The 8078-nt window shown below is 36.0% G+C and overlaps 1 long non-coding RNA gene across 1 annotated transcript; it reads right to left on the minus strand.

Annotated features, from left to right (window-relative positions):
- Window positions 1-1278: 1278 nt before the first annotated feature.
- Window positions 1279-4074, minus strand: LOC132619250 (uncharacterized). Its single transcript, XR_009574631.1, has 2 exons — window positions 3222-4074; window positions 1279-1588 (listed from the first exon to the last, which is right to left on the minus strand). It is a non-coding gene; the product is annotated as an uncharacterized LOC132619250 (long non-coding RNA).
- Between the last annotated feature and the right edge of the window lie 4004 nt (window positions 4075-8078).

Below are 8078 nucleotides of genomic sequence, written 5' to 3' on the forward strand. Positions count from 1 at the left end.
AGAGATTGAAGATTTGATAGCAAGTGGAGTGAACCAAATGGAAGACTCTCCATGACCGAATATGATATGGGGAAAATTAACCAAATGATTGACAATTGGTGATTTTATTATTCTACTATTTCTTTGCAACTCATGTATTGTTTGCAAGTTAAAAAAAACTACAACTTGCAAATAAGTGTTATCCATGAATGAATAAAATATATGGCTCATTGAGCTTTCTTCTATTTACTTGTGTTCATATTTTTACATATATTAAGTTAGGACTATACCTAAAATATACTAAGAATATACTTATAATATACATCTACTTAAATTAAAAACTAGAAAGTTATATACTTGAAAAATAACTAAAATATACTAAGAATATACTTATAATATAAATATACTTAATTTATAAAATACGAATTTATGAACTTAGAAAACACTTAAGCTATAAATAACTTAAGTTATAATATATAAGTTATAAGTGTTATACCCTATTTAACCGAAGTCAAAATAGTTTATAACATTCCGGTAATTCCGGGGTTAATTAAAGTTAAGAGTCGCCACCTAATTATTTACGGTGAATTAGTACACCTAAGGTTTATTAAAGTTATTTATCTAAAGTCAACTCTATTTTAAAGTCTACGAAACCAAATGATTCTAGGTACGGGTTCAACTAACCTAGAGGGAAGGTATTAGGCATCCTCTAAGTTCCATTAATAATGGTTAACCGACCGGACTCAAATTTAATTAGGCTAAGAATATAGACGTAATGTTTATAATATCTAAGAAAGTATTTTTTTGTAGGTATTACTAAAGTTATAGATGGAGTTAAATTAGGACTCGTAGAAAAATAGTAATTTATATAAAGAGTTTAATTATAAATAAACTGAAGAGAGTGTGGAATGTATAATGTTTTGTAAATATTTGGTGAAAATGAATTATGCTAACTAACAAATTAAAAGAGTTATTGTAAGATTAGTGTTCATAAAAATTAAAAGGTTTTACAGAAAGACTATTAGTTCAATATAGACTGTGAAAATATTGTTTTAACAAACACATATTTCAATGCCGGCAAAGAGCTAAAGTAAAAAAGTTATCCATGAAAAGAACCAGTTTACTTGGTCTTCATTTTTCAAACAAAGCTAACGTTAGTGTAAAAAATCGTGACATTTCTGTTTGTTAGAAAGCTAAGGCTTAAAATAACATCATATTTTATTCAACTTATATGATAAGTCCATCTATTAAATATTAGCTAATTTCAACAAATAAAATCCCTATATGATCGAATAAGTATTCTAATATCAACTTGGGGGAAAAGATTCACATAATTAAGCAAAGTAGAATCATCGACAATTAATAATCACACCACAAAATATAGCACACATTCTAGCAACAAGCAACACCAGCGAATGAGAGGGAATGGAGTAAAGCCATATTTGGCTTCGGTGGAAAAACGAAATTTCAATGATTCGCCAGTTGACTGCCCGCTCTCTGTCCTTCTGTTCAGAAGCATTTCGAGGGACCAAGAGGCGTAAAAGAGGATGTAGATGCCCATTTCAGGCCTTTGCGGGGTGACGTCGAGTTCCAAAGTGAAACTCTTTGGCTTTGGTGTTGTCATGCAAAACAAAGTAAGAGAAAAGGATTATAAGCAAGAAACAAACTTTAATATGATAATAAATACACAAAACAAATCATTGGTATGTGACCCAATAATTCTCATATAGTTCATTGTGGAAACAGAAGAGTTTTTTAAATCAAACAGATTAAAATGGATTATCAGCTTAAGAATTAAGACAGGTAGAAAAAGCCTTTGAAAAACAGTTGTAGACAGTCTCGGGGAAGGGACAGTAGACAACACGCAGCAGCCACTAGCATAACTCTGAATGCAGCCAATGTTTCTTTAAAGGACAACGATATGTACTAAACCTGGTGGCCATTCCAACTACGGGTAAGGCAGACCTAGCGAAGACAGCGTCTATTCTTTTATAGAACAAACCAGTAGGCAGCTAATTATCTCAGAGATTTCAAAATAATGAGGCTGTGCTAGAAACAGAGGTTAACATAAAATTAAAGTATCCCATCTCCATACTTTGAACATGACTTTATTCTAGCTATTATAACTCAAACAAGCAGCTGCATAACTACAGCCATATATATACTATAGTTGAAGGAAAATTCAACTTATTCATGCTCTTTTCATAAATCAAGCAAGGAACGAAAATGGCAGGGAACAACTATGATACATACATCCTATGGAGATAAAAAGTAACTAGGAACTACAGCGCAAATCCATGAGATACGTTAACATTCAGTCACAACCAAAAATCCAGCAGCATGGTTTATATACTAACATCATATACTTTGTTTTAAAATAGTCTTGACTCTCGTTTGCGTTTAAACATGTTCAGAAATTAAGTTTTAACAGACTATAAGACCTAAAAGATACTCTTTTTAAAGTGACCGTAAGGAAAGAAAATGAAAACATGCATTCTTAGTATTATGCAGAAGACAGTACACATGGATTCACTACTTTAATACTGGTCAAAATTATGGAAACCACAAACAGAACTTCAAACATATGTTTTAAAAAAAAAAATAGGAAAAGAAAGTCTAACTCACTGTTTTGGACAAAGAAGCGAGTAGCATTGTCAAACCGAGATAACTTCTAAAATGTGGCAAAAATAGAAAAGGAAACCTATATTCATGGTATCTAAAGCCTTATTCAAGCATATGATTTGCACTTTGACCATACTGAAATCAATCAAAGTATCCCAAGACCCAGAGTATGATCTAATATGACAAATATTGAATTTTAAATCATGACTTTTTGAAGATTGATCAAAAATCACATATAAGATGTTTGGATAAACTATTCAACTCATGGAGATAGATAACATAAACACTCTATGTCAAATGGTAAAGTTTTTAGTGTCTCAAGTAATGCATAAAGACTGACTTCCGGACTACATTAAACTGTCGTGATTTTCAACAAATCTTACTATGGTTAAAGGAATACCCGAAATAGGAATTCTAGTACAAATATTTATAGTTACACTTCAATAAGAACATGACTTCCATATCAGTCAAACAATAACCTTTAAGAGACTTTAAAAAAAAAACATCAACTGTAGCACAGATTTAAATCACAAATGGTAATAGCAGGGCATTAAGCCATGATTTTTCTAAACGAACATGATCTTAACAAAACCATAAATCATAATTGCATCAAAGTTTACCTGTCGATGGCGCAGTAAAGTGGGGCTTCGAGTCACGATCAGAACTCTAACAGGACAGAATTCGAACAAATTCAGATTTAGAGTAATAAGGAAAAAATAGAAAAATGTTGAGTGTTGTAAAAAAAACTCCGTCCCCTTTTCAAAACGAACTTAGAGATGTATATATAGTATGATTTGTAGGGTTTTTTCGGCGGGATGTTGAAATCTAAAATTCGAAATTAAGTCAAACCCTACTAATCCGAACGTTGAAGCCATTCACATGATTTGATTCGGGGTTACCGAAAATGGTTCGATTTTCTCTGTTCTTTGTGAATTTGTTGCGTTTTGAAGTGAGAAATGGAAATGACTTTCTGTCAACGACAGGCAGCTCAGGCGTCGCGACAATTTGGTGTGGAAACGGGATGGACATGGACTGTGTATGGCAAAAGAGAGACAGATTTTTGGCTAAAAATGGAGGATGGGAGTGAAGAGATGAGAGAGGCGCTTGGGGGGTGTGCGGCTGTGATGTATGTTTGTTTATTAGGTTTTAGGTTTGCTGATGGAATGGAAATAGACCGGGTTGGGGGAAATAGTGGGCTGGACGGGTGGAGTTGGTTGTGGGCTGATCTTTTTTTTTTTTTTAATTGGGCTGCCAGATGAGAGGTAAGATAGGCTGATTTTGATTTGAAATGGGCTGCACCTGTGAGTCGGATCTGGGCCATTTTGTGGGTATATTGTGTTTGTTGTTGGGGCCATTAGATGGTTGAAATTCCTCTTCCATATTTAATTATTTTTTAGGTTTTTGATTTAATAACTAGTACAATATATACTATGATAATTAATGATTAATACGTAGAAAATAAAGGGCACAAAATCCGAAGATAAAATGATGACGAGCCATTAAAAATTGTGATAAAGTAATGCTCGTAATGTTGATAGTAAAAATAATGAAAACGAAAGTAAAGATATTAATAGCAGTAAAAATAAAAGTTAGTAGTGAAAATAGAGTACTTAGCTCGTTAATAAATTTAAAAGCTCGAGGAAATAAATTGGAATAAAGGAGGGACAAAATTGGGTGTCAACAGATGCCCCTCTTCGACCGGAGACGATGTAAGAGTTTTTGGGCGAAGAAGTTGACGTAGTAGCCAATTTTGTTCCGACCAACAAATATGAATTTGGAAGAACTTGAGAAAATAAGGTTTAGGAGAATTGGTGGAAAATATTATGGGGTGAAAGGAGTTATGGCAGAACCCATCTCGAGTTGCCTACATGCCTTGGGTTTCGTGAGAATCAAGTTGTACGTAGTTCAAAAGAAGCGGATCGATATCTACGCTACGCTTTTGCCCCAGTATTGAATTGTGGTGAAACCGGATATAGAAAAGGATACAAGATTGTGAAAGTGTTGACTGAGTAGAGTTTCAGCGGTGGATATGAAAGAGTAATTAACCTACGTATCACGTGTGTGGACCTAGGCGGAATTGAATTCGAGAGTAGATCCGTGACCCTTGCTTGTGAGTTTGATATTCCTCTTCAGCATGTTTGCCCCAGTTCACTGCGTAAGATAAAGTTTCACGTTGCGTTGTGTCTCTGTATGTAGATTGTACTTTCTGTCAAAACTGAAATTCATGTCAAAATTAGTAATAAAGTCTGGGGTAAAGTTGAAAATGTAAAGTAAATATGAGTGTGAGAATGGAGCCGTGTGGCTTATAATGAAGCAGTGTGGCCAAATGCTGTCTCTGGTTGTTTTCAGGGACTTGAATGAATGTGTGATGTGTATGCCAAGGATGCAATAATATCTCCAGTTGTATTTGGAGATTTTAATGATAGTAATAAGGCCTCCGGCTGTCTTCTGGGACTTGATGATAAATGATGTCTGTGAATTTTAAGATAAAGTCGTTAGAGTAGGTAAAGTGGATGATAAAGTAAAGTAATAAAGTAGAGAGTAAAGTAAGTTTGTAGCCGCTTGGCTTATGCAAATGAGGCCGTGTAGCCATGTGATGTCTCCGGTTGTCTTCGGGGACTTGATGATATCTGTGAAATTAAGGTAAAGTTATTAAAGTGAATGATAAGGTAATTAATGAAGTAGAAAGTGAAGTAAGAGTGCAGCCGTCTGGCTTATGAAAATGAGGCTGTATAGCCATATGATATCTCCGGTTGTCTTCGGAGACTTGATGAAGATTCCCGTAAAGTCTGGGGTAAAGTCGTAAAGTAGGATGATGTCTCCGGTTGTCTTCGGAGGCTTTGATGCAGATTCCCGTAAAGTCCGGGGTAAAGTTGTAAAGTGGATGATGTCTCCGGTTGTCTTCGGAGGCTTTGATGCAGATTCCCGTAAAGTCCGGGGTAAAGTCATAAAGTGGATGATGTCTCCGGTTGTCTTCGGAGGCTTAATGATAATGCCTGTAAAGTTCAGGATAAAGTCGTTAAAGTGAATGATAAAGTAGAGAGTAAAGTCATAGTGTAGCCGTCCGGCTTATGCATATGAGGCTGTATAGCCGAATGATGCCCCCGGTTGTCTTCGGAGACTTAACAATAATCCCTGTAAAGTTCAGGATAAAGTCGTTAAAGTTGGTAAAGTAAATGATAAAGTAATTGGTAAAGTAAAGTGATGGTGTAGACGTTTGGCTAATGCGGAAGAGGCTGAATAGCCAAATGATGCCTCCAGTTGTCTTCGGAGACTTAAAGTTGATTCCTATAAAGTTCAGGATAAAGTTGTTAAAGTTGGTAAAGTATATGATAAAGTAATTGATAAAGTATGTCGTAAAGTGATGGAATAGCCGGTCGGCTAATAACGTTGATGATATCACGACAGGCCAAATTAATGACGCGTAATCCTGATTTTATTTGCCTTCGATCTCGACAACCTGCAAAACAGGTGTATCTGTTAATAAAGTCATAAAGTTATTGTGATAAAATAAAATTAAAGATAAAGTTGGGAATAAAGCCGTTTGGCTTTTAAGGCAAGGCCATAATGAGCCAAATGATGTTTTCGGCCATGATTGATAGACTTGACTGTTGATCTCGCGGTTTTAGGTTCCTTCATTCAAAGAAAAATTCTTAGTTTGGGAGGGGGAAGTTGATTCGTGTTGACTCGAAGCTTGACGTTGTTGGCGCTCCATTCGTCTTGTTTGTTTGGATCTTGTGATCTCCGTTCAAGCCTCGGTAGATGAACAGTAGTGAAACAATTGAAAGAAAGTATTTAATTTGAAAGGTAGGTATGTAAGTATATGTATAAGGAAATGTAACTATATGTATATAAGTTGTGAAATATATATATGTAAATGTATGTATGTAAGGAAAGATATATATGTAAATATATGTATGTAAGTTGTAAAATATTTCTGCCAACTTCAGATTGTGACACTTCTGAAACAATTGAAAAGTTATTTGTCTATACTATTTCCTGTCTGGTAGCCTTAATCTTGTCGATGTCCAACCGCTCTTTTGTCTATATCTTTTCAAAATATGCCCCAGTTTTAGGCTCAGAAGGGTATACTAGACTTATGTTGTGGTGTGACCGAACCTCATATAGGTTGCCTACGTATCCCGCCGAAGGAATCAGGTCAGAACGTAGTTCGTAGTTACATAAAATGGTTTGAAATTTTCTAATAAAGGGACCGAACCCGATGTGGATTGCCTACGTATCCCACCAAGGGAATCAGGTCAGCGTAGTTCTGTTATGTAAATAGTAAAAGGTTTGTTGGACTTCTACCTAAATATGACTGACCCGTATGTCGAAGATTTGTGAATCCCACTGTGGGAATCAGGCCATACATAATTATCCTTACATAAGGAATGGATTTTATGTTATAATGCAACCGAACCCTATGTGGGCTGCCTATGTATCCCACCAAAGGAATAAGGTCAGCGTAGTTCGTACGTGTATTAAAGGAAAGGTTGCAAACTAGGCTGTCTAATGTCATCTTTTGATTTTTTCTTGACTTGATAGCCTTCATGCTTGTGTTATTATCTATCGACTATTTCAATTTCTTCCTAGTGGAATCTTATCTTGTCCTCTAATTCCTTTGTCATTCTCTCGAGATGTATGTTATTCAATCGTTCATTTTATGTCACAATCATAGAGTTGGCAGATTTGATAAATAAAGTACAAAATAACAATAATAGATGATTAAGGAAAATCAGAAATGCATTCATAGTTTTTGCAATTTAAGCGCCCAAAAGATGAGGCAAAGTAACAAAGTTTCGTGGCACGATTTAAGCCTCAATTTTAAAAATCGTGCTATCTCAAAAAGTTCACTACATGTTCAGATCTACCAAGACTCCCGGCGAACCAGGGACGGAGTACAAGTCCAATTCTTCAGATTTTCTCCTGGTTCGGCACCCTGAATGGTCGGTGTCTCGGTGTTGTGAGTAGTTGTAGCAGCAATCTTCGTTGGTGTTTGTTTTTGGATTGTTCCCACAGGAGCAACAAAAGTTGATGGCATGATGGCTTCTTTCACATCTCCATCTTCTTCAACAGTAATCATGTTCACATTGGCGTTTTCATGGGTAGGTAGAGGGTTGTTGTCCACATTGGGCCGAGCTCCAGTGAGCTGGATCGCTCCTTCTTTAATCAGGGCTTCAATTTTGTTTTTGAGCCCGTAGCAATCCTCAGTGTCATGCCCAGCAACTCCAGAATGGTATGCACAACGTTTGGAACCATCAAACCATCTTGGTATAGGATCGGGAATTTTCCCTTCAATCGGTTGTATCATGCCTGCTGCTTTCATTCGTTCGAACAATTGAGCCAAGGGTTCAACGAATCGAGTGTAATTACGGGTGTTTTGGATGTCGGGGTTTGGACGGGCTTTAGGTGCGGTATGTGCTCGATTTTGGTAAGTGGGAGCTTGAACAGGTTGATATGGTCGTGGGTTTTGATGT

The sequence above is a fragment of the Lycium barbarum genome, chromosome 11 (assembly GCF_019175385.1).
Source record: "Lycium barbarum isolate Lr01 chromosome 11, ASM1917538v2, whole genome shotgun sequence".
Taxonomy (NCBI): Eukaryota; Viridiplantae; Streptophyta; class Magnoliopsida; order Solanales; family Solanaceae; genus Lycium; species Lycium barbarum.